The sequence below is a fragment of the Euphorbia lathyris genome, chromosome 2 (genome assembly GCF_963576675.1).
Source record: "Euphorbia lathyris chromosome 2, ddEupLath1.1, whole genome shotgun sequence".
NCBI classification, from domain to species: Eukaryota; Viridiplantae; Streptophyta; class Magnoliopsida; order Malpighiales; family Euphorbiaceae; genus Euphorbia; species Euphorbia lathyris.
Genome location: NC_088911.1, coordinates 100,695,003 through 100,722,943, shown reverse-complemented (window position 1 = coordinate 100,722,943; position 27,941 = coordinate 100,695,003). Strand labels below are relative to the sequence as shown.

The window sequence follows — 27,941 nt, the reverse complement described above, 5'->3', positions numbered from 1 at the left end:
ATGAAAGAGGGAAATATTAAGAAAACAAGCCCATAATTGAATGACACTGCCAAAATGAACACAAATAATCTATACATCAAAACCTAAAATATCAAAGACATTATGTAATGAGATATATCAGTTCAGGTTGGGAACCTATCACTGCCTAAGAGAAAAGCATCCTAAACTCAGGAAAAGGCAAAGAAAAGATGCAACTATGCATCAATGATCCTAAGGTAAAATAATGTCAATTATTGTACCTGTGCATCACAGCAACTAGAAGATAGAAATGTGGAAATAACTTAGCAAAATCAATAAAATGATACAAAAAATCTACCACCCTAGAAACTTTGATAGTCACAACAGAAAAATAATATCAGAACTATGGAGAAAAGGACATTGTCTGCTAGCCGTTGCACAGGAGCTTCTATGCTTTGCGGTTCTTCTACCAAACGAACAATGTCTCTGATGTCAGTCTCGCCACCCGGTCTCTGCACTTCAACTGTTAGAGTTCCATTAAGGTTTATGCTTCCAGCTGCTACTTGACTCTAGCACAAGAATAATTCAAGCATGATTAGAAAATTTGCAGAAAGGTATGGAGTGGAGTGAAAATTAGTTGCAGGCTGAAAATTCATGCCTTTAAGTAAAAACCAAAACAACTAAAGCAGTTCCAGTTTTCAATAGTCAACAATATAATGCAAACTACAGGCTGATTGAGGGGCCATGAACGTCTAACATTTGAGTAGAAATGAATATGAAATTGACAGTCAAATTCTTTAAGCTTTGAATGTACCTCTGGACTTTGCAAATTGACAGCCTGAGCAGCTTTTACTATAGCTTTTTCAACAGGATGAATAGTATTGGATTCCACACCAGCAGCTAAAGTTAGAACATCAGCTTCCAACCATCCCTCGCTAGAAGTTAGTCTGCATCAAAGCATATTATCCCCAACTCAGTATATGATATGCAGGCATATCTATCAGAATATGTATCTTTTGAGAATTAGGGACACTTCTGTTCGTCCCTTATAACGTTACAAGTATAGTTCCAAGGGGATTAGGAACTATTTAAACTTTTTTAATTTAGGGCAGACTTCTTTTCTTAAGAGAAAAGGTTTTTAACAGCGGCGCTGAGTAAACAGCAAGATACTGGCTTAGTCAATTGGTGACTAGATCAGTTTCTTAACTTGAGTCAGGATATAGCACTTAGAGTCTATTCCTGAGCTCAGATGTACGATGCGCACAACTCAGCTTGACCTCTTTACTTGGTCAGTTTTTGGTTATTTAAGCAAGCAATATATATAAGGAGTTTAAGGTAAGAAATACGTTACTCAGCAGATTTATCCAGGTTCGGCTTCTAAGCCTACGTCCTGTCCCTGGAACACGTTCCGAGCTTTCGAATCCTCTACTGAGCTCTTTAAAGGTAGAGCCTCAAACCTTTTACAATCTTAGCAACTGAGTATAACAAGAGTACCTTCCTCTATACCTCTACTCAATCCTAATCTCTCGCTGAGTACTATAACCGAGTACTCAGCCTCTCCTTTCTAATCTCTAGAAATGATAAGTGTTTGTCCTAAACAATGATTGCTAAGACACCTTAGATGATTGAATAATCACTCTAGACTTTTACACAAAAGATATGAAATTTAGTGTAAGATTGCTTTGCTTTTTGCTTGCAGAACTTGCATAGAAATTTGGTCAGCGTAATGGCTTGATCAAGTTCTATGTTGAATGAAGCTTCTGATGGCACTATTTATAGAGACGTCTTGAGGCATCGGTCATTTCGAATTTCGAAATAACCGTTGGAGGGAAACGGCTTCCTGTCGTTGTCATCCTGACTTGCTCAGAGCTCTCGGCCAATCAGATTTGAGTATCTTCTGTCCTCGGTCAGCTTTTGGTCAGCTCGGCAGAGTGTCTCTCCATTTATGGTAATGTCAACTAGACAGCATACTGTGTCGTCTGAACTTTACCCAAAGTGGAAACACTTTGTCTGGAAGTTTTCCTTAGCCAGCTGCTGTCTTGTACGCTTTGTCGAATCAACTCAGCAGCTTCGTTCCGAAGTTGTTCCCTGAAGGTCTTCTAGATCCTTCTTCCGCTGAGTTGCGTTTTGTCCATAACGACAACGTTTTGACATACGCGGACCGAGTTGTCTTGAATCTTTTGACTTGGGCTTTGACTCTTGTATTGGGCTTGGACCTTTTAATCCTTATGTCTTATAAGCAATTTTTAACTCAACATTGAACAAACACATTAGTAGAATAAATCAAAGCATTTAAACTTAGTGTGTTTAGAATATTATACTTAAACAATTTTGTCAAATCGAAATTATGTGGAAAGGTGTTTCAACAAACTCCCCCATTTTGATGTTGGTAAAACTATTCAGCGAAGAACTCAGTATTGAGCTCCCCCATGATAGTTGACCTAATATTTTTAGCAAACTCCCCCGTAAGGGTTGAGCTACTGACTTAGTTTTACTCTAAACATTTAAAGGTTTAATTGAGTAAGTCTAAGGTCAGTTTTTCAGATATAGGTCAGCTCATGGAACATATTCTATTTTACTCAGTGTTAAGCGGAAGGTTTTAACATTCAGAGGGCGCTGAGTAATTTGTTGTTCAATGAGTTTTATAAGACAATGTTACAAGTCAATGTCAAACATGTTATCAGCATTGGGTTCAATCAATAAATTTTATAAGCATTAAACATAGCTGATTCAATTGAAGATACATAATGACATAATACACAGCATCGTATAAAAATAATTCATAACTCAGGGTTTGAACAGAAGATGCAAGTATTGATATTTAATATAGGTAGTCAGTGTTTACAAATAAAAGTTGAAGACAGACATAGAGACTACATACTTAGCCTATACTGAGCTAGCCTATATCTATTTCTTTCTCTTCTGTTTGGACTGACTAGACTCATGCTGTGTTCTCGCTTGTTCTTTCTCCCCCATTTTGTCAGCATCGGGAGGAGGAATCCTAAAGGCGTCGGTTAAGACGGCTCTGGTCAGTTCTGTGGACAGCGCTTTAAGTCTATCGGCGCTTTCATTGACACCATCAAAGATAGCCACTCCATTATCTGAGACCTCAGAGGGTATATTAAGCTCAGCAGCGCTGATCATGCTGACTATGAAAGCTTGAGATTTACCTACCCAAGTAAGTGCATCAGTCAGACCAGCAACGACTTGATGGAATGTCTTGAGTAAGGAGGTGTCATAGTATTGATGCTGAATATTGCTGTGACGTATGTGATTAAAGGTTTGTCTGGTGATAGACAGCATTTCATTTTGCTTCATAGCGTCAGTATCCATCTCTTGCTTGTTCAGATTCAGCAATCGAACGGCCTCACCAATTTGCTCCACTGAGCACTGAGAATAGGAGACCATTTGCTCGTTGGTTTTGATTTGCTCGGTGTGAAGCTGAGCAAAGAGCATTTTAACTTCATCAGAAGTAGCATAGCGTGTGTTCACAGCTGACAAAGTCTGAACTTGTTCTTAAAGAGCGTTGAGATGTTGAACTGTTGTCAGCTGGATCTCAGCCAGCTTTGCGATGGAATCATGTTTAGCTTGCTGTGCTTGAAAGGTAATGATGACATTCAGCAAATCCTTGAATCCCTTAACTTCGTTTAGAAGCTGAGTGACTTGGGAAAGCTGAGTTGTCTCAATAGTGGAAGACCCATCAGCAGGAGGAGTAGTTTGTTGAAGGTCTTTGATCAATGCTTGCACTGAGTCGATTATTCTTTTGCCAGACTCAGTGGCATTTAAGTAGTTTCGAGAGCCTTTATTAAGTTGTCCAATGACATCAGTATGACCGGTTGGAAGAGGAGTGAGAGGAATGACATGGTCAGTGACTGGAGTTGTGTTTTCAATCTGCACTTGGTTAGATTGGGAAAGAGTTTGATCGGCAGAGATGTTGAGTGGAGAGGAAGTAATCCGGATGCTGTCGGTGCTAACTGAGGTAGGAAAGTTCTGAGTCAGCACAATGCTTGGATTGACAGCATCAACGGGAATGGATTCCACTTGACTCGTAGAATTTGCGGAAGCATTCAAGTCGGCATGTTCCTTTAGTGAAGAAATAGAGGCTTGCTTTTCTAGAGAGGTCGGTGGAGTAGAGGATGGTTGCTTTCTGAAAAATTTCAGCTTAAGTGCAGAAGGGTCCTTGGTTGGCTTCTGAATAACAAAGTCAGGAAAGGTTGGTTGTTGAACAAGAATGTCACTGACTGTGTTCTGACTTGCCTTAACCAATCTTCTTCTGCGAGGAGGAGGGTCAGCTTGAATAGACTCTCCTGAGTGAGATGGAGAGGTTTCTTCTTGATCAGCTTCTTGATCAGCATTAAGCTGGTCAGCTTGTTTTTGTACTTGATCAACATTGTGTTGGTCATGTTCTTGTTCTTCTCCAACAGCCAACTCAGTATTGGCTTGCTCAGCTTCAACCTCACTGGTTGTCTCCTCATTGTCCTCAGCGTCATCCCTACTGCTGGCCTCTTCTTCTTCTTCATCTTCTGAACTGTCACCATCTAACTCTTCCTCAACTTGTGCAATGAACTGATCGTCCAGATGCACCTCATCTTCTTGATGCTCAGCTACAGTTCCTAGACACTGTGTGTAGTGAGAGTCACCAGGAATAATGATGTCAGTAGGGATTGCGTCAATTGGAGTCAGTGAAGAAGACTTCTGCTTCTTTTGAGGTTGCTCATCAGCATCTGGTCTTTCCTCAATTTTAGGCTCATCTTGCCTGCTTCTTTTCTCAGCTGACTTAGGTCTCTGCTGACCTGGTTCAGCAACTGACTTAGGCTTCTTTGCCTTAGGCTCATCCTTCTTTGAAGGAGTCTCAACAACTTTTCTTTTACGGGCAGCTGGAGCCTTGGTCCTTCTTCTTTGCTTGGGAGCTGTTCCCTCAGCTTGTTGTTCACCAGCAGCAGCAGCTTTTGCTTTCTTTAGGGGCTGATTGAACTTTAAAGCCCTTAGCGAAGCAGCTGTGATTTCAGATCCTCTAGCTTTAACTTCATCAGTCAGGTCTATTTGATGATCAATGAGGATCCTGGTGATGAGCGAGCCCAGTCTGAGAGTTCCAGTGCTCCTCAGGAACCTAGCAATTAGGAATACTGGCATGTTGATCGGCTTGTATGTCAGCATATGCCATATGAAGCATTGCTCAAAATTTGTTGCTGAGGTGGTGCAGTTGATCTTAGGATAAATGAAGTAGGTCAGCAGATAGTGAGCCATCTTTTGGTGCTGACCCATAGAGGAACTGGAGACTTCTCCTGAGTGGCCTTCAGGTTTACAGAAGGTGACTTCGTACCCAGTACCGTCATGATCTCCAGATCTTCTCAGCTTTGCTCCTTCATTTTTCAACTTCAGCAAATTCGCCAAATAGGTGGGATTGATGAAAATCATTTTCCCCCTTACTACTGTTGCCAGATAGTCCTGGTTATCATCAGTAACTTGGAGGTTCTTGTAGAACTCCCTTACTAGGTCAGGATAGGTGTGATCCCTAATAGAGAACAGCTCGGTCCATCCATTTTGCAATATCCATTCGCAGAAGGGTTGCTCGGAAGTCACGAAGTTCTCAGAGACCCATCGTGAGAAGTCCACCTTCCATTCGCTAATGTTATCAAAAACCTTGGTATAGGTTCTAATTTTGGTCGTTTTTCCTTTGGAGGAGGTAGCTTGCCCAGTTTTTCCTTTACTCGGCGTAGTGACCTTGGTAGTTTCAGGCACAAAAGTTTGCCTGGAGGGTTCATCGGAGCTGGTCTTAGGGTGACCGGCACCGGAGATGTTGACGGAAACTTTAGTCATAGTTTCAGAACAAGTTTGGGAAGCTTTGAGAGTTTTTAGAGAGAAAGCTTTGCCTTAGAATTCGATAGGTGTAAAGAAAATAAAGAATGGGGATTTACCCATTATTTATAGCGGTGAAGAGTGGATCTTATCGAATCCATGTGTCAGTTTTGCCTTGGGATTGTCAACTGACAAAGATCCTGGCTTTTATGACACATTCGGCGCATACGTCATCCTAGGTGGCTATACGCGTGCTTTTTCATTTAATGCAACGGATCTAACACTCAGCGTTTAGAATACTAAGCGTTTTGGATTCTGAGTGGTCAGTAGTATATGAAAGGATGATTTCTCAGTTTAAGATTACTACTCGGTGTGCATATTGACTCAGTATTGATGTGTATTTTGTGTTAAGTACTCAGCATAACAATCACTCAGCATGCATTTGCATAAATCATTCAGCATAGTAATTTACTCAGCATAAATTTACATTTTAGAACAGGAATTTACTGAAGAGGATTAAACATACCAATGGCTTCTCTCAGTATGCTGAACTATTCACGAGCCAGTGGCTTTGTGAAGATATCCACAAGCTGCTCATCCGTTGGGACGTAGGTCAGCTTTATCTCACCTTTGAGTACATGGTCTCTAATGAAGTGATGCCTTATGCTGACATGCTTCATTCTGCTGTGTTGAATTGGGTTCTTTGATAGATCAATTGCACTTTTGTTGTCACATTTGACCTCAATTGTCTTTGTTTGAACACCATAGTCTTCAAGCTGTTGCTTAATCCATAGGACTTGAGCAACACAATGACCAGCAGCAATGTACTCAGCTTCAGTGGTAGACAAGGCTACTGATGCCTGTTTCTAACTGAACCAAGATACAAGACAGCTTCCTAAGAAATGACATCCTCCAGAGGTGCTTTTCCGTTCTAGCTTGTCTCGACCATAGTCGGCGTCAGTGTATCCAACGAGTGTAAAGCCATGAGTGTTGGGATACCACAAACCTGCGTGCACTGAGCTTTGCAAGTATCTAAGGATTCTTTTTACAGCTATGTAATAAGATTCCTTAGGGTTAGATTGATATCTAGCACAGTAGCATACTGAGAACTGAATGTCCGGTCTACTGGCTGTTAAGTAAAGTAGAGAGCCTATCATACCTCGATACAATTTGCTGTCTACTGACTTACCATTCTCGTCAACGCAGAGGACAGTGTCAGTGCCCATAGGAGTGGATATTGGCTTGCAATTTTCCAAGTCATATTTCTTTAATATTTCCTTGGCATATTTAGCTTGACTGATGAAGATGCCATTCTTTCCTTGTTTTATTTGAAGTCCGAGGAAGAAGTTGAGTTCTCCCATCATCGACATTTCAAACTCAGTCTGCATTTGTTTGCTAAATTCCTTGCACATTGATTCGTTAGTTGCACCAAATATTATATCATCAACATAAATTTGAGCCAGCAGGGTATCTTTACCCTTTCTCTTAATGAATAAGGTTGTATCAGCTTTGCCTCTGACATAATTTCTATTCAGCAGGAAACTGGTCAGCCTCTCATACCAAGCACGTGGTGCTTGCTTGAGACCGTACAGAGCCTTTTTGAGTTTATAAACGTGGTTTGGGAATTTTGGATCCTCAAACCCTGGAGGTTGATTAACATAAACTTCCTCGTTTATAACTCCATTAAGAAATGCACCCTTAACATCCATTTGGAATAATTTAAAGTTCATGTAAGATGCATATGCACATAAGATCCTAATAGCTTCTAGCCTTGCCACTGGGGCAAAGGTCTCACCGTAGTCAATACCTTCTTGCTGACTGTAGCCCTGAGCTACAAGCCTTGCTTTGTTCCTGACTACATTTCCTTGCTCATCCAGTTTGTTGCGGAAGACCCATCTTGTTCCAATGGTCTTCTGACTCCTTGGATGTGGCACTAGCTCCCATACATCGTTTCTTCTGAATTGGTCGAGTTCCTCTTGCATTGCGCTCATCCAGAATTCATCTTCCTCAGCATCAGCGAAGTTCTTAGGTTCCTAAACTGAGACGAAGGCTACATTGTTGAGGTACCTCCTGAGTTGATTCCTCGTCATCAGGGTATTCCCAGCAGAATCAAGGATTGCACTCTCTGAGTGCCCTTTTGGAATCCTTATCTCTTTAGGTAGATTTATGTCTTGTGCTGTCTGTGTTTCAACAATCTCTGCAGACGTAGACTGGTCAGTGAAAACAATCTTAGGTTCACTCTTACTCTTGGTCAGCCTTTTAGTAAATGACTCAGCAGCTGGTTCTTGGTCAGCGGTTACTGAGTGTGGATCATCCTCGGTCAGTGGCTGGTATCTACCTGCAGGGTTAGTCTCGTCGAACTCAACATGTACTGACTCTTCTAAAGTTTGAGTTCGTTTATTGAAAACTCTGTATGCTTTGCTGTTTGTTGAGTAGCCTAAAAAGATAGCCTCATCAGCTTTTGAGTCAAACTTCGCTAAGCTATCTTTGGTATTCAAAATAAAACATTTACAGCCAAAGGCACGAAAGTATCCAATGTTGGGCTTTCGTCCTTTCCAAAGTTCATAGGGGGTTTTCTTTAATATAGGTCTAACTAGAGCCCTATTAAGAATATAGCACGCTGTGTTAACAGCCTCTCCCCAAAAGTACTTTGGAAGCCTATGCTCATCCAGCATTGTCCTGGCTATTTCAACCAGAGTTCTGTTCTTCCTTTCAACAACCCCATTTTGTTGAGGTGTTCTAGGAGCAGAGAAATTGTGGTCAATGCCGCTGGCTTCACAGAATTCAACAAACTTTTGGTTTTTGAATTCTCCACCATTATCACTTCGGATGTGAGCCAATTTTAGGTCTTTATCATTTTCAATTTTTCTAACCAAATTTGAAAATGTCTCAAAGGTCTCATCCTTGCTACTCAGCAAGATGACCCAAGTGTACCGAGAGAAGTCATCTACAATGACCAAGGAAAATCTTCTTCCACCCAGACTCAGCGGCTGGACTGGACCGAAGAGATCCAAGTGTAGTAACTCTAACGGATGCTTAGTTGAGACAATGTTTTTGCTGTGAAAAGATTGTTTGGTTTGTTTTCCAGCTTGGCAAGCGTGGCATAATTGATCTTTTTCAAATTTAAGTTCAGGCAGTCCCTCAACCAATTTCTTTCTTACTAATTTGGCCAGGAGGTCCATGCTTACATGACCAAGTCTCCTGTGCCATAGCCAGGAATTTTCTTCCTTTGATACTAAGCATACAGTTTTTGAAAACTTTTTCTCTAAGTCTAGCATAAAGAAATTATCTATGCGAGGGGCAGTTAAAATTAACTCATTTGATTTACCCTCGTATATTTTACATCCAGTATCATCAAATATAACTTTTCTCCCATTGTCACATAGCTGAGCTACGCTGAGTAAGTTATATTTGAGTCCGCTGACTAGGGAGACTGACTCAATAGTAGGATTACCTCCGATGGTTCCTGACCCTACTATCTTACCCTTCTTGTTGTCTCCAAAACTTACGCTTCCTCCTCGTTTACGCTCAAACGTGATGAATTGAGTTTCATCACCAGTCATATGCCTCGAGCATGCGCTGTCAATATACCACATCTTTGACTTCTCAGCACACCTCAGGCTTACCTGCATTGTAACTAGTTACTTTTAGGTACCCAATTCTTTTTGGATCCTTGCTTGTTAGGTGCAACAGGTAAAGCATCATATTTTATTTTATGGCGACATACTTGGACAGTATGGCCATTCTTTCCACAGAAGTCACAGCTGACCTTCTGTTTAGGTTGTCTCACTTACTAGTCAGCACCCCAGTACTGAGCATGCCAGCACACCTTTGTGGTGTGACCTTTCTTCCCACAGAAGTCACACTGGACATTCCGCTGGGGATTCCATCTCTGCTGAGTACCTTGGTACTGAGTTCTCAGAGGAATGTTTCTTTTATTTGGAACCTTTAATTGGTTCTGGATAGTTGTGACGTCCTTTCTCAGTTTCTTTGAAACTGATTGGACTTCAGAGACAGACTCATGTATGATCTTCATGTTATCATGCAAAGTTGAGTTGTCATGAAGAAGGTATCTGAGATCACTCAGCTTGATCTCTTCAACCTCGTCACAGCGCCTGCTGAGTGCTCTAATTTTCTTATTACACTTTTTCACAAGTGTATAGAGATCACTCAGGGCATTACCCATTTCGTTTCTGAGCTGGGAAAGTGATATTACCTCATTTGATTGCTCCTCGTCGTCAGATGCAACGGAGAGGTCAGCATGCTCAGAGACGCTTGACTCAGCAAGTTCGTCAGCCATGAAGCATATCTTCACTGACTCAGTGGCCTCAGCTTCTGTTGATGAAGACTCATCACTGTCGCTCCATGTAGCCACCATTGCCTTTTTGCCGTTCTTCTTATCTTTCCTCAGCGTGGGGCAGCTTGACTTTATATGGCCAGTTTGATGACATTCAAAGCATGTAATGGGCTTTGAGTTGTCTTTCTTGTATTTGCTGTCGATGGACTCAGCTTTATACTTATCAAACTTTCTGTAAGGCTTCTTAGAATATTTGTCATTTTTCCTGAATAGCCTTTTCATCTTTCTTGTGAACATAGCCATCTCTTCATCATCTGTTGAGCTCCCATCAGTGGAGTCAGCTTTCATGACAAGAGATTTCTACTTCTTGTCTTCAGACTTTTCCTTCACCTCGAAGTTTTTCATCGATATCTCATGGGTCAGCAACAAGCTGATGAGTTCATCATATTTGTAGGTGGTTAAGTCCTGAGCTTCCTCAACAGCGGTCTTCTTTGCTTGCCAGTCTTTAGGAAGACTCCTGAGTGTCTTTTTGACTTGTTCTTCCTCAGTGAAGATCTTCCCAAGTCTCTTGAGCTCATTTATGATGTTGGTAAACCTTGCATTCATGTCAGATATGCCCTCATCATTGTTCATCTCGAACAGCTCGTACAGTCTCGTCTGCTGGTTCACCTTGGACTCCTTTACTTTATTGGTTCCTTCGTAGGTGACCTCCAGCTTCTTCCAGATCTCTTGCGCCGACTCACAACCTGAAATTTTATTATATTCTGCAGCATCGAGCGCACAGTGAAGCATATTAATAGCCGAAGTGTGATTTTGAAGCTTCTTGAGATCATCCTCTGTCCATTTGGCCTCAGCTTTTACAACTGTTTGGCCAGCCACAACTTCGACAGGTACAAATGGGCCTTGCACTATAGATAGCCAGACACTCATATTTGTAGCCGGAATGAAATTTTTCATCCTATTCTTCCAGAAGGTATAGTTAGACCCGAAGAATAGGGGAGGCCGAGTAATGGACAGCCCCTCAGGTAAGATCTGAGTTGTTTGGTTTCCTGGGAGAAACCGAGTGCTGTTTTTGCCCATAGTGGGGATCAGCTCAAGGTGGTTAAACCTTTTACAGTGAGCTTTTAAGCTCTGATACCACTTGTTGGTCCCTTATAACGTTACAAGTATAGTTCCAAGGGGGGGTTAGGAACTATTTAAATTTTTTTAATTTAGGGCAGACTTCTTTTCTTAAGAGAAAAGGTTTTTAACAGCGGCGCTGAGTAAACAGCAAGATACTGGCTTAGTCAACTGGTGACTAGGTCAGTTTCTTAACTTGAGTCAGGATATAACACTTAGAGTCTATTCCTGAGCTCAGATGTTCGATGCGCACAACTCAGCTTGACCTCTTTACTTGGTCAGTTTTTTGTTATTTAAGCAAGCAATATATATAAGGAGTTTAAGGTAAGAAATACGTTACTCAGCAGATTTATCCAGGTTCGGCTTCTAAGCCTACGTCCTGTCCCCGAAACACGTTCCGAGCTTTCGAATCCTCTACTGAGCTCTTTAAAGGTAGAGCCTCAAACCTTTTACAATCTTAGCAACTGAGTATAATAAGAGTACCTTCCTCTATACCTCTACTCAATCCTAATCTCTCGCTGAGTACTATAACCGAGTACTCAGCCTCTCCTTTCTAATCTCTAGAAATGATAAGTGTTTGTCCTAAACAATGATTGCTAAGACACCTTAGATGATTGAATAATCACTCTAGACTTTTACACAAAAGATATGAAATTTAGTGTAAGATTGCTTTGCTTTTTGCTTGCAGAACTTGCATAGAAATTTGGTCAGCGTAATGGCTTGATCAAGTTCTGTGTTGAATGAAGCTTCTGATGGCACTATTTATAGGGACGTCTTGAGGCATCGGTCATTTCGAATTTCGAAATAACCGTTGGAGGGAAACGGCTTCCTGTCATTGTCATCCTGACTTGCTTAGAGCTCTCGGCCAATCAGATTTGAGTATCTTCTGTCCTCGGTCAGCTTTTGGTCAGCTCGGCAGAGTGTCTCTCCATTTATGGTAATGTCAACTAGACAGTATACTGTGTCGTCTGAACTTTACCCAAAGTGGAAACACTTTGTCTGGAAGTTTTCCTTAGCCAGCTGCTGTCTTGTACGCTTTGTCGAATCAACTCAGCAGCTTCGTTCCGAAGTTGTTCCCTGAAGGTCTTCTAGATCCTTCTTCCGCTGAGTTGCGTTTTGTCCATAACGACAACGTTTTGACATACGCAGGCCGAGTTGTCTTGAATCGTTTGACTTGGGCTTTGACTCTTGTATTGGGCTTGGGCCTTTTAATCCTTATGTCTTATAAGCAATTTTTAACTCAACATTGAACAAACACATTAGTAGAATAAATCAAAGCATTTAAACTTAGTGTGTTTAGAATATTATACTTAAACAATTTTGTCAAATCAAAATTATGTGGAAAGGTGTTTCAACAACTTCAAATGTCTCATCTTTCACAGAATTTCCCAAATAGACACTTATCCCATACTGAGTTGGTCTAAGAGGCTTTGATACCATACAAAGAAGGACCTAACTCACCCCAAAAGAACCTCAAAAGAGGAGGATTGTTTGACATATATAGGAGCCATATAGCTCATCAATTAAGCATGTGGGGTATTTAACATGTCCAACAACCATATGACCCAAAAGCTAAAGCTGACATGTCCAACAAGTCAAGGGGAAATAATACGATAATCAATGACTTATATAAAGCATAAAGTAGAATAATATGATATTATGTTGCTAGGCATTTCAAAAGCAGCACAGGAAATCTTAGGTGTTGCAAGAGCAATCAGGTGTTTGCCAACAAATTTGAATTCCTCCAAGATACAGTTACATGGAACATGCATATGTGTGCAAGAAGAGAATATGTAAAATACCTCTGGACCCAATCTAGTGTTCCAACAGACACTCTCTTGTTATCAATTAAGGCTACTGCACCAGACCCTAGTTCCTCCAAGAATGTTCCATCTGCCACCTGCAGTATCAAGATAAAAAAGAAAACGCGGATTCAAGCTGCAAGTAAAAGAACTTCCATCATACCTAACAGTCTTGATCTTTGATCCCCTTTAAACTTATTCAACATCAGTCCGAATCATTCTTTTATTGACAGCAAGCTATAGAATAGCAATTATTTATGGATGATGTCTTAGAACATGGTTTCACAGGCCAAATTTGGAAAACTAGAGTAAATCTTCGACATGTTCATAAATATTACTTATTAACATCTCCAAACGGTCTCATAACCCACGGCTAAGATTAGCCCCCCAAATCTAAATCCCTAGCTCCGCCATTGATTGAAACTATAAATTTAAGTATGGCTTTAATACCTGACCCCAACACTGGAAATAGATATCCCCTTGCCTTCTTCAGCTCTCATTGTGAACTGCAGATGCAGACTATCCCTTCTCAAAACAGAGGCAGTCATATCAATATGTGGAGGATCATTGAAATTTCCCAAGCCTGGAACAAGATGCACACAGACCCTCTCATCTCGGTACAACCTATGAAGATATACCTTCCAACCACCATCCCAAAGTTCAAAAGGAAATCCAGGCGGGATAAGAGGGAGGCGTCTGTTGAAACACCTTTCCACATAATTTTGATTTGACAAAATTGTTTAAGTATAATTGAAATACATATTCTAAACACACTAAGTTTAAATGCTTTGATTTATTCTACTAATGTGTTTGTTCAATGTTGAGTTAAAATTGTTTATAAGACACAAGAATTAAAAGGCCCAAGCCCAATACGGAAGTTAAGGCCCAAGTCAAACAACTCAGTACAACTCGGCCTGCGTTTGTTAAAACGTTGTCGCTTTGGACAAAACGCAACTCAGCAAGAGAAGGATCTAGAAGACCTTCGGGAACAACTTCAAGATGAAGCTGCTGAGTAGTCTCGACAAAGCGTACAAGACAGCAGCTGGCTAATGAAAACTTCCAGACAAAGTATTTCTACTTTGGGTAAAGTTCAGACGACACAGTATGCTGTCTAGTTGACTTTACCATAAAAGGAGAGACAGTCTGCTGAGCTGACCGATGACAGAAGATACACAAATCTGATTGGCCGAGAGCTCTGAGCAAGTTAGGATGACAACGACAGGAAGCCGTTTCCCTCCAACGGTTATTTCGAAATTCAAAATGACCGATGCCCAGACGTCTCTATAAATAGTGCCATCAGAAGCTTCATTCTACATAGAACTTGATCAAGCCATTACGCTGACCAAATTTCTACACAAGTTCTGCAAGCAAGAAGCAAAGCAAATCTTACACTACAATTCATACATTTGTATAAAAGTCTAGAGTGATTATTTCAATCGTCTAAAGTGTCTTAGCAAATCATTGTATAGGACAAAACACTTATCATTTCTAGAGATAGAAAGGAGAGGCTGAGTACTCGGTTATAGTACTCAGCGAGAGATTAGGATTCAGTAGAGGTATAGACGAAGGTACTCTTGTTATACTCAGTTGCTAAGATTGTAAAAGGTTTGAGGCTCTACCTTTAAAGAGCTCAGTAGAGGATTTGAAATCTCGGAACGTGTTCCGGGGACAGGACGTAGGCTTAGAAGAAGCCGAACCTGGATAAATCTGCTGAGTAAAGTATTTCTTACCTTTAACTCCTTATATATATTGCTTGCTTGAAATAACCAAAAACTGACCAAGTAAAGAGGTCAAGCTGAGTTGTGCGTGTTGAACATCTGAGCTCAGGAATAGACTCTAACTGCTATCTCCTGACTCAAGCTAAGAAACTGACCTAGTCACCAGTTGACTAAGCCAGTATCTTGCTGTTTACTCAGCGCCGCTGTTAAAACCTTTTTCCTTAGAAAAAGAAGTCTTCCCTAATTGCGAAAAAGTTTAAATAGTTCCTAACCCCCCCTTGGAACTATACTTGCAACCTTATAAGGGACCAACAAGTGGTATCAGAGCCCTAAAAGCTCACTGTAAAAGGTCTAACAACCTTGAGCTGATCCCTACCATGGGCGAAAACAGCACTCGGTTTCTCCCTGGAAACCAAACAACTCAGATATTGCCTGAGGGGCTGTCCATTACTAGGCCTCCCCTATTCTTCGGGTCAAACTATACCTTCTGGAAGAATAGGATGAAAAACTTCATTCAGGCTACAAACATGAGTGCCTGGCTATCTATAGTCCAAGGCCCATTTGTACCTGTCGAAGTTGTGGCTGGCCAAACAGTTGTAAAAGCTGAGGCCAAATGGAGAGAGGATGATCTTAAGAAGCTCCAAAATCATGCTTTGGCTATCAATATGCTTCACTGTGCGCTCGATGCTACAGAATATAATAAAATCTCAAGTTGTGAGTCGGCGCAAGAGATCTGGAAAAAGCTGGAAGTCACCTATGAGGGAACCAATAAAGTAAAGGAGTCCAAGGTGAATCAGCAGATGAGACTGTACGAGCTGTTCGAGATGAACAATGATGAGGGCATTTCAGACATGAATGCAAGGTTTACCAACATCATTAATGAGCTCAAGAGACTTGGGAAAATCTTCACTGAGGAAGAACAAGTCAAAAAGATTCTCAGGAGTCTTCCTAAAGGCTGGCAAGCAAAGAAGACAGCTGTTGAGGAAGCTCAGGATTTAACCACCTACAAATATGACGAACTCATCGGCTCGTTGCTGACCCATGAGATATCTATGAAGAACTTCGAGGTGAAGGAAAAATCTGAAGACAAGAAGCAGAAATCCCTTGTCATGAAAGTTGACTCCACTGATGGGAGCTCAACTGATGATGAGGAGATGGCTATGTTCACAAGGAAGATGAAAAGGCTATTCAGGAAAAATGACAAATATTCTAAGAAGCCTTACAGAAAGTTTGATAAGTATAAAGCTGACTTAAGCGACAGCAAATACAAAAAGGACAGCTCAAAGCCCATTACATGCTTTGAGTGCCATCAAACCGGCCATATTAAGTCAAGCTGCCCCACACTGAGGAAAGATAAGAAGAACGGCAAAAAGGCAATGGTGGCTACATGGAGCGACAGTGATGAGTCTTCATCTACAGAAACTGAGGCCACCGAGTCAGCGAAGATATGCTTCATGGCTGACGAACTTGCTGAGCCATGCGTCTCTGAGCATGCTGACCTATCCGTCGCATCAGATGACGAAGAACAATCAAATGAGGTAATTAATCTTCCCCAGCTCAGAAATGATATGGTTAATGCCCTGAGTGATCTCTACACACTTATCAAGAAGTGTAATAAGAAAGTTAGAGCACTCAGCAGGCGCTGTGACGAAGTGGAAGAGGTCAAACTGAGTGACCTCAGATTCCTTCTTCAGGACAATTCAACTCTGCATGATAACATGAAGATCATACATGAGTCTGTCTCTGAAGTCCAATCAGTTTCATTGAAACTGAGAAAGGATGTCACAACTATCCAGAACCAACTAAAGGTTCCAAATAAAAGAAACATTCCTCTGAGAACTCAGTACCAAGGTACTCAACAGAGATGGAATCCCTAGCGAAAAGTCCAGTGTGACTTTTGTGGGAAGAAAGGACACACCACTAAGGTGTGCTGGCACGCTCAGCACTGGGGTGCTGACAAGTCAGTGAAACATCCTAAACAGAAGGTCAGTTGTGACTTCTGTGGAAAGAATGGCCATACTGTCCATGTATGCCGCCATAAGATAAAATATGATGCTTTACCTGTTGCACCTAACAAGCAAGGACCCAAAAAGAATTGGGTACCTAAAAGTAACTAGTTACAATGCAGGTAAGCCTGAGATGTGCTGAGAAGTCAAAGATGTGGTATGTTGACAGCGCATGCTCAAGGCATATGACGGGTGATGAAACTCAGTTCATCACGTTTGAGCGTAAACGAGGAGGGAGCGTAAGTTTTGGAGACAACAAGAAGGGTAAGATAGTAGGGTCAGGAACCATTGGAGGTAATCCTACTATTGAATCTGTCTCCCTAGTTAGCGGACTCAAATATAACTTACTCAGCGTAGCTCAGCTATGTGACAATGGGAGAAAAGTTATATTTGATGCTACTGGATGTAAAATATACGAGGGTAAAACAAATGAGTTAATCTTAACTGCCCCTCGCATAGATAATGTCTTTATGCTAGACTTAGAGAAAAAGTTTTCAAAAACTGTGTGCTTAGTATCAAAGGAAGAGAATTCATGGCTATGGCACAGGAGACTTGGTCATGTAAGCATGGACCTCCTGGCCAAACTAGCAAGAAAGCAATTGGTTGAGGGACTGCCTGAACTTAAATTTGAAAAAGATCAATTATGCCACGCTTGCCAAGCTGGAAAACAAACCAAACAATCTTTTCACAGCAAAAATATTGTCTCAACTAAGCGTCCGTTAGAGTTACTACACTTGGATCTCTTCGGTCCAGTCCAGCCGCTGAGTCTGGGTGGAAGAAGATTTTCCTTGGTCATTGTAGATGACTTCTCTCGGTACACGTGGGTCATCTTGCTGACCAGCAAGGATGAGACCTTTGAGACATTTTCAAATTTGGTTAGAAAAATTGAAAATGATAAAGACCTAAAATTAGCTCACATCCGTAGCGATAATGGTGGAGAATTCAAAAACCAAAAGTTTGTTGAATTCTGTGAAGCCAGCGGCATTGACCACAATTTTTCTGCTCCTAGAACACCTCAACAAAATGGGGTTGTTGAAAGGAAGAACATAACTCTGGTTGAAATAGCCAGGACAATGCTGGATGAGCATAGGCTTCTAAAGTATTTTTGGGGAGAGGCTGTTAACACAGCGTGCTATATTCTTAATAGGGCTCTAGTTAGACTATACTCAAGAAAACCCCCTATGAACTTTGGAAAGGACGAAAGCCCAATATTGGATACTTTCGTGCCTTTGGCTGTAAATGTTTTATTTTAAATACCAAAGATAGCTTAGCAAAGTTTGACTCAAAAGCTGATGAGGCTATCTTTTTGGGCTACTCAACAAACAGCAAAGCATACAGAGTTTTTAATAAGCGAACTCAAGTTTTAGAAGAGTCAGTACATGTAGAGTTCGATGAAACTAACCCTGCAGGTAGATACCAGCCGCTGACCGAAGATGATCCACACTCAGTGACCACCGCTGACCAAGAACCAGCTACTGAGTCACTCATTAAAAGGCTGACCAAGAGTAAGAGTGAACCTAAGATTACTTTTACTGACCCATCTACTTCTGCAGAGATTGTTGAAACACAGACAGCACAAGACATGAATCTACCTAAAGAGATAAGGATTCCAAGAGGGCACTCAGAAAGTGCAATCCTTGATTCTGTTGGGAATACCCTGATGACGAGGAATCAACTCAGGAAGTACCTCAACAATGTTGCTTTCGTCTCAGTTCAAGAACCGAAGAATTTCGCTAAGGCTGAGTACGATGAATTCTGGATGAACGCAATGCAAGAGGAGCTCGATCAATTCAGAAGAAACGATGTATGGGAGCTAGTGCCTCATCCAAAGAGTCAAAAGACCATTGGAACAAGATGGGTCTTCAGGAACAAGATGGATGAACAAGGGAATGTAGTCAAGAACAAAGCAAGGCTTGTAGCTCAGGGCTACAGTCAGCAAGAAGGTATTGACTACGGTGAGACCTTTGCCCCAGTGGCAAGGCTAGAGGCAATTAGAATTCTATGTGCATATGCATCTTACATGAACTTTAAATTATTCCAAATGGATGTCAAAAGTGCATTTCTTAATGGAGTTATAAACGAGGAGGTTTATGTTAATCAACCTCCTGGCTTTGAGGACCCTAAATTCCCAAACCATGTTTACAAACTCAAAAAGGCTCTGTACGGCCTCAAGCAAGCACCACGTGCTTGGTATGAGAGGCTGATCAGTTTCCTGCTGACTAGAAATTACGTCAGAGGCAAAGCTGATACAACCTTATTCATTAAGAAAAAGGGTAAAGATACCCTGCTGGCCCAAATTTATGTTGATGATATAATATTTGGTGCAACTAACGAATCAATGTGCAAGGAGTTTAGCAAACAAATGCAGACTGAGTTTGAAATGTCCATGATGGGAGAACTCAACTTCTTCCTCGGTCTTCAAATTAAACAAGGAAAGAATGGCATCTTCATCAGTCAAGCCAAATATGCCAAGGAGATATTAAAGAAATATGACTTGGAGAATTGCAAGCCAATATCCACTCCTATGGGCACTGACACTGTCCTCTGCGCTGACGAGAATGGTAAGTCAGTAGACAGCAAATTATATCGAGGTATGATAGGCTCTCTACTTTACTTAACAGCCAGTAGACCGGACATTCAGTTTTCAGTATGCTACTGTGCTAGATATCAATCTAACCCTAAGGAATCTCATTACATTGCTGTAAAAAGAATCCTTAGATATTTGCAAAGCTCAGTGAATGCAGGTTTATGGTATCCCAATGCTCATGATTTCACACTCATCGGATACACTGACGCTGACTATGGACGGGATAAGCTGGAACGTAAAAGCACCTCTGGAGGATGTCACTTCTTAGGAAGCTGTCTTGTATCATGGTTCAGCAAAAAGCAGGCGTCAGTAGCCTTGTCTACCACTGAAGCTGAGTACATTGCTGCTGGTCATTGTGTTGCTCAAGTCCTATGGATTAAGCAACAGCTTGAAGACTATGGTGTTCAAACGAAGACAATTGAAGTCAAATGTGACAACAAAAGTGCAATTGATCTTTCAAAGTACCCAATTCAACACAGCAGAATGAAGCATGTCAGCATCAGACATCACTTCATTAGAGACCATGTACTCAAAGGTGAGATCAAGCTGACCTTTGTCCCAACGGATGAGCAGCTTGCGGATATCTTCACGAAGCCACTGGCCCATGAGCAGTTCAGCATACTGAGAGAAGCTATTGGTATGTTTAATCCTCTTCAGTAAATTCCTGAACTAAATGAATATGCATGCTGAGTGAATTACTATGCTGAATGATTGTTTTTGCTGTGTACTCATTGAAAACAATTAAACAGCAAATACTGAGTAAACTTGCACACTGAGTTAGTTAGTCTTAAAACTTAGAAATCATCCCTTTATGCAATACTGACCACTCAGAATATCAAACGCTTGGCATTCTAAACGCTGAGTGTTAGATCCGTTAGAATAATTGCAAAAGCACGCGTATAGCCACCTAGGATGACGTACGCGCCGAATGTGTCATAAATGCCAGGATTATTGTCGGTTCATAATCCCGAGGCAAAACTGACACATGGATTCGATAAGATCCATTTCTCACCTCTATAAATAATGGGTAATTCTCCATTTTTATTCTTTACGCTTATCGAACTCTCTGGCAAAGAAATTCTTTCTCTCTAAAAACCCCTCTAAGTTCTCAAATCTTCAACAATGACTAGGATTTCTCTCAACATCTCCGGCGCTGGTCACTCTAAACCTAGCTCCGATGAACCTACAAAAAATCCTCCAACACCCAGCAAAGGAAAAGCTGGTCAGGAAAAGCCTGTAAAAGTCAGAACCTACTCAAAGGTTTTCGAAAACGTCCGCGAATGGAAAGTTGAGCCCTCAAGATGGGTATCTGAAGACTTCGTACAAAACGAACAACCCTTCTGTGAGTGGATTTCACAGAATGGATGGACCGAGTTGTTCTCGATTAGGGATGACACCTACCCTGACCTGGTAAGGGAGTTTTACCACAACCTCTGCGTTGCAAATGACAATACTGACTATCTGTGTACAGTGGTGAAAGAGAAAACCATCTTCATCAACCCTCTCTACTTAGGAAATCTGCTCAAATTAAAAACTGAGGGAGCAAGGCTGAGGAGATCTGGAGATCAGGATGGTACTGGGTACGAGGTCAACTTCTGCAAACCTGAGGGTCACTCAAGAGAAGTCTCAGCTTCGTCTATGGGTCAACACCAGAAGATGGCTCATTATCTACTGACCTATTTCATCTACCCAAAGATCAACTGCACTACCTCAGCAATGAACTTCGAACAATGCTTCATCTGGCATATGCTGACGTATAAACCAATCAATATGCCAGTTTTTCTTATCGCTGGCTTCCTACGCAGCTCTGGTACGCTGAGGCTAGGATCGATCATCACCAGAATCCTAATTGACCACAAAGTTGATCTCGAAGGTGAGGAGAAGACTCGAGGATCTGAGATCACAGCGGCTTCGCTGAGAGCATTAAAATTCGGACAGCCTTTGAAGAAAGGTAAAGCTGCTGCTGCTGAACAGCAAGCTGAGGGAACTGTTGTGCCAAAGAAAGGGAGAAGGACTAAGGCCCCAGCTTCCCGAAAAAGAAAAACTGCTGAGACTCCTTCCAAAAATGTTGAGTCTCCAGCTAAAAGGCAGAAGTCAGCTAGTAAGTCAACGGAGAAATGAAGCAGGCAAGGTGAGCCTGGAACTGAGGAAACTACTGAGCAACCTCAGAAGAAGCAGAAACCTTCTACACTGACTCCCCTCAACGCCATACCTACTGACTTTGTTGTACCTGGTGACTCTCACTTCACCCAGTGTCAAAGTACAGTAGCTGAGCATGACGAACATGAGGTACAACTGGATGATCATTTCATCTCACAAGTTGAGGACGAACTCGATGGTGACAGTACATAAGAAGAAGAAGAAGAGGCCAGTGGTCAGGATGATGCTGAGGACTCTGAGGAGATAGCCAGCGAACATGAGACTGAGCATGCTGCTGGAGAAGAGCAAGTACTTGACCAACACAATGTTGATCAAGTCCAAGTGCAAGCTGACCAGCCTCATGATGAGCAATAAGAATCTTCTCCTTCTCACTCAGGAGATCCTAGTCAAACTGTCACTCCACCTCGTAGAAGAAGAAAGTTGGTCAAGGCCAGTGAGAAGCCTGTCAGTGAACCTCCTGTGCCACCACCAACTCTTCCTGACTTTGTTATTTCAAAGCCAACTAAGGACCCCTCTACTGTTAAGCTGAAATTTTTCAAATGCCAACAAACCTCTACTGCTTCAGCGTCCTTAGAAAAGCAAGCCTCTGTTTCTTCTCAACAGGAACATGCCGACCAAAATTCCTCTGCCACCTCAACAAGTCAGGTTGAGCCGATTACTGTTAATGCTATTACTCCAAGCATGGTGCTGACTCCAAACATTTCCGCCCCCGTCAGCACAGACAGTATTCGTATTACTACTTCCCCAACTCATCTATCTGCCGATCAATCAACTATACCTAAAACTCAAGTGCAGATTGAAAATGCTATTCCAGTCACTGACCAGGTCACTCCTTTCACTCCTCTTCCTTCCGGTCACACTGATGTCCCTGAAGGCTCTCAAAGCTATCTGAATGCCACTAAGTACGGCAAAAAGCTCATTGACTCAGTGCAAACGTTGATCAGAGACCTTCAACATTCCACTCCTTCTGCTCCTGGGTCTTCATCTATTGAGACTAATCAGCTCTCCCAGGTCACTCAGCTTCTCAATGAAGTTAAGGGACTCAAGGACTTGCTGAACGTCATCATTTCTTTTCAAGCACAGCAAGCTAAGCAGGATTCAATCGCCAAGCTGGCTGAGATCCAGCTGACAACTGTGCAACACTTGAACTCTTTACAACAACAAGTTCAGAAATTGTCAGCTGTGAACACCGACTATGCCACTTCATCTGAAGTCAAGATGCTCTTTGCTCAGCTTCACACCGAGCAACTCAAGACAAATGAGCAAATGGTTTCTTACAATCAGTGCTCAGTGGAGCAAATTGGTGAGGCTATTCGCTTGATAAATCTGAATAAGCAAGAGATGGATACTGACGCAATGAAACAGAATGAGATGCTGTCTATCACACGCCAAACCTTCAACCACATTCGTCAATGTCAGTATTACGACACAGCCCTTTTAAAGACCTTTCACCAAGTCTTTGCTGGTCTTACTGAAGCACTCATCTGGCAAGGCAAAGCTCAGGCGTTTAACGTCAACATGATCAGTGCCGCTGAACTCAACATACTCGAAGAGGTATCCACTGATGGAGTTGCAATTTTTGACGGCGTTAATGAAAGCGCTGAGAAACTTAAGGCGCTGTCCCAAGAACTGACTCGAGCTGTCTTAACTGATGCCTTCAGACTTCCTCCTCCTAATGCTGACAAAACGGGGGAGAAAGAACAAGCAGCTAGAGCTCAGCATGAGCGAAGTCAGTCTCAACACAAGAAAAAGAAATAGATAGGCTAGCTCAGTATAGACTAAGTCAGATGTAATCTATATGCCTTATCTATAAGTCTTGTTGTGTAAACACTGACTACTATCAATATATCATATCTGCATCTTTAATTCTATTCCTTAGTTATGATATACGTTACTGTGTACTGAGTCATTATGTATCTTCAATTAAATCAGCTATGTTTAATACTTATAAAACTTATTGACTAAATCAAATGCTGATAACATGTTTGACATTGACGTATGTGTTTATAAAACATTGTCTGTTAAGAACTCATTGAACAACAAATTACTCAGCGCACTCTATATGATTAAACCTTCCGCTTAATACTGAGTAAATAGAATATGTTGAATAAGCTGACCTATATCTGAAAACTGACCTTAGACTTACTCGATTAAACCCTTAAATGTTTTAGAGTAAAACTAAGTCAGTAGCTCAACCCTTACGGGGGAGTTTGCTAAATTATACTAGGTCAACTATCATGGGGGAGCTCAATACTGAGTTCCTCGCTGAATAGTTTTGCCAACATCAAAATGGGGGAGTTTGTTGAAACACCTTTCCACATAATTTTGATTTGACAAAATTGTTTAAGTATAATTGAAAAACATATTCTAAACACACTAAGTTTAAATGCTTTGATTTATTCTACTAATGTGTTTGTTCAATGTTGAGTTAAAATTGTTTATAAGACACAAGAATTAAAAGGCCCAAGCCCAATACGGAAGTCAAGGCCCAAGTCAAACAACTCAGTACAACTCGGCCTGCGTTTGTTAAAACGTTGTCGCTTTGGACAAAACGCAACTCAGCAAGAGAAGGATCTAAAAGACCTTCGGGAACAACTTCAAGATGAAGCTGCTGAGTAGTCTCGACAAAGCGTACAAGACAGCAGCTGGCTAATGAAAACTTCCAGACAAAGTATTTCTACTTTGGGTAAAGTTCAGACGACACAGTATGCTGTCTAGTTGACTTTACCATAAAAGGAGAGACAGTCTGCTGAGCTGACCGAGGACAGAAGATACACAAATCTGATTGGCCGAGAGCTCTGAGCAAGTCAGGATGACAACGACAGGAAGCCGTTTCCCTCCAACGGTTATTTCGAAATTCGAAATGACCGATGCCCAGACGTCTCTATAAATAGTGCCATCAGAAGCTTCATTCTACACAGAACTTGATCAAGCCATTACGCTGACCAAATTTCTACACAAGTTCTGCAAGCAAGAAGCAAAGCAAATCTTACACTACAATTCATACATTTGTGTAAAAGTCTAGAGTGATTATTTCAATCGTCTAAATTGTCTTAGCAAATCATTGTATAGGACAAAACACTTATCATTTCTAGAGATAGAAAGGAGAGGCTGAGTACTCGGTTATAGTACTCAGCGAGAGATTAGGATTGAGTAGAGGTATAGAGGAAGGTACTCTTGTTATACTCAGTTGCTAAGATTGTAAAAGGTTTGAGGATCTACCTTTAAAGAGCTCAGTAGAGGATTTGAAATCTCGGAACGTGTTCCGGGGACAGGACGTAGGCTTAGAAGAAGCCGAACCTGGATAAATCTGCTGAGTAAAATATTTCTTACCTTTAACTCCTTATATATATTGCTTGCTTGAAATAACCAAAAACTGACCAAGTAAAGAGGTCAAGCTGAGTTGTGCGTGTTGAACATCTGAGCTCAGGAATAGACTCTAAGTGCTATCTCCTGACTCAAGCTAAGAAACTGACCTAGTCACCAGTTGACTAAGCAAGTATCTTACTGTTTACTCAGCGCCGCTGTTAAAACCTTTTTCCTTAGAAAAAGAAGTCTGCCTTAATTGCAAAAAAGTTTAAATAGTTCCTAACCCCCCCATTGGAACTATATTTGCAACCTTATAAGGGACCAACAACGTCTCAATTTCTGTTCAGGGATCATTGAAAATAAAAGGATCAAGGACACACATATAAACTATGACTTCCATATTAAACAATGCAACGACAACAATTTTTTTGTGATGAAGAAACTTATAAAGCCACTTCAAGCAGTACATAAGATGCTCATGGCCGGCTTTACTAAAGAAAAGCCTAAACAAATATAAAGCTTGTGGATGAAACTTATGAATTTCCCTGCAATGAATCAACATAAACACAAATTCTCTCACTTCTGGACATCCTTCAATGAGATATGCCCCCAACCAGCATCCTCAATTTCAAAAGAAAATCTATCCAGGACGAAGACGGTGGGTTACAATTTCTGTTCAGGGATCATAAAAAACAAAAGGCTCAAGGACACACAAATCATCTATGACTTCCATATTAAACAATTCAATGACAAAAAAAATTTGTGATGAAGGAACTTATAAAGCCAATTCAAGCCTCATAGAATGATATAGACAATGGGGATGGCCAGCTTTACTGAAGAAAAGCCTAAACAAATATAAAGCTTGTGGATGACACTTATTTGAATTTCCTTGCAATGCATCAACATAAACACGAATTCTCTCACTTCCGGACATCCCTCGAAGAGATACGCCCCAACCAGCATCCTCAATTTCAAAAGGAAATCCATCCAGGACAAAGACAATGAGTTTCAATTTGTGTTCAGGGATCATAAAAAAACAAAAGGCTCAATGATGAAACTTATGAATTTCCTTGCAATGAATCAACATAAACATGAATTCTTTCACTTCCGGACATCCTTCAATGAGATACGCCCCAACCAACATCCTCAATTTCAAAAGAAAATATATCCAGGACAAAGACGGTAGGTTACAATTTCTGTTCAGGGATCATAAAAAACAAAAGGCTCAAGGACACACAAATCATATATGACTTCCATATTAAACAATTCAATGACAATAATTTTTTGTGATGAAGGAACTTATAGAGCCACTTCAAGCCTCATGGAATGATATAGACAATGGGGACTGCCGGCTTTAGTGAAGAAAAGCCTAAACAAAAATAGAGCTGGTGGATGAAACTTATCAATTTCCATGCAATGAATCAACATAAACACGAATTCTCTCACTTCAGGACATCCCTCGAAGAGGTACGCCCCAACCAGCATCCTCAATTTCAAAAGGAAATCCATCCCGAATATAGACGGTGGATTTCATGTTCTGTTCAGGAATCATCACATATCATCCATAAAATCCCCAAATTTCAATAGAATCTACAATTAGTAGAAAATGTGATGTCTTGCTAAATAATGATTAGGGTGAAATCTAAGATAATGGAAAGGTAAAAATATGTTTAAGGAGGAACAGAAGAAGAAAAGAAGGGTGTTAGAAAAGCATACCAAGTTTCTTCATCTCTCAGCCGCAACGAGTCTGAGAACTGCCCTAGAAGGTGGACCAGAGATCCTTATACCAATAATATACTGCTAGTATAAGATGAATTCGAGGCTGAAGCGGAGGCAAAGGCAGAAGCAGAGCCGAGGTGGAGGTGGAGGCGGAGGCGGAGGCGGAGGCGGAGGCGGAAGCAGAGTCCAAAGTAGTCTGTGTAAAGGGGCTTTCTCTTTATGAGATAGGGAGAGAGAAACGATGTGCTTTTAGGGTTTTATTTGTTTTTTATTTATTATCACTTATTTTTGTTTTATTTTGGTGGGAACTTTGCCTCCATAAATTTTGGAAATGATAATAATGAGCGGAATTTTGTCTAAGTTGGTGAAAAATGCAATATTTGATCACTAAAGGTATTCCGATCATTAAAATTATAAAAACTAATGCTTTTAATGATGGTTTATTATACACTCATTAAATTTTGGTCATTATTACTTGTTTTTCTTGTAGTGTTCGGAGCTCCCTTCAATCCATAGTTCCTTATTTCGCTTCAGATATCCATTCGGGAATCCAACATTGGCATCTCCGGGTTCTGCAGCCATGGGACGGACCAACTCATCCTAAATCAGCTCCACGTTGCCCCGAGGCATCCGCCAGCGCCAAATACTATGGTTGTTCGTTGGAGATCCCCGCCTTACGCCTGGTTAAAAGTAAATACGGATGGCTCAGCGCTAGGAAATCCAAGACCTGTCGGCGCACGGGGCATCTTTCGCACGCACAAGGGATTCTCCAGAGGATGTTTTGCCTTCTCTATCCCGAATTCTTTTGCTTACTCGATGGAGCTAAGGGCAATCATTTTTGCCGTCAACGTTGCATGGGAGAAGGGGTGGCACTGCCTACGGATTGAATCTGACTCAACATACACTGTCAACCTACTGAGGTCCCTTTCAACATCTGTCCTATGGAACATCCGCCAAGATTGGCTAGAGTGCCTGTCTCAATGCTCGGGAATGACAATTTCAGTGACTCACATCTTTTGAGAAGGTAACCGGGTGGCGGACGCCTTGGCTAAGTTCGGTATCACTGCTACTGGCATCTCCTGGTGGCCCGTGGTGCCGGGTTTTTGTAAATCTTTCATTCTTGATGACATTCACAATGTTTGTCAGTTTCGTGTTTCTTAGATCAGCTTTTATTCTTTATTTCCTCTTTCTTGTATACACTCTCTATTTTTTATTTTTTTATTCATTTGGGTTTGCTTGGTTAGAGGGTGGGGTCCCAACCTAGTTGGGATGTCAGCCTTAACCAGGTATCGTCCCTACCTTTATTAAAAAAAGTTGGTTAATACTAATTAATTAAGTTGATAGGAATTAATTAATTAATTAACTAATTAAATGTAGTGCTCAGTTACATGAAATTGGAGAAAGAGAAGTTATTTCATGAAAACATAAAGTCTCAGTCGTGGATAAAATTAATTAATTCCTCTACCG

General features: G+C 41.2%; 1 long non-coding RNA gene across 2 annotated transcripts; it reads right to left on the bottom strand.

The window, feature by feature from the left end:
* Positions 1–35: 35 nt before the first annotated feature.
* LOC136220797 (uncharacterized) lies at positions 36–26,681 on the bottom strand. 2 transcript variants are annotated; one of them, XR_010684717.1, is made up of 4 exons: positions 26,472–26,681; positions 12,976–13,073; positions 773–905; positions 36–527 (listed from the first exon to the last, which is right to left on the bottom strand). It is a non-coding gene; the product is annotated as an uncharacterized lncRNA (long non-coding RNA). The 2 variants fall into 2 exon arrangements; XR_010684718.1 differs by lacking the exon at positions 12,976–13,073.
* Between the last annotated feature and the right edge of the window lie 1,260 nt (positions 26,682–27,941).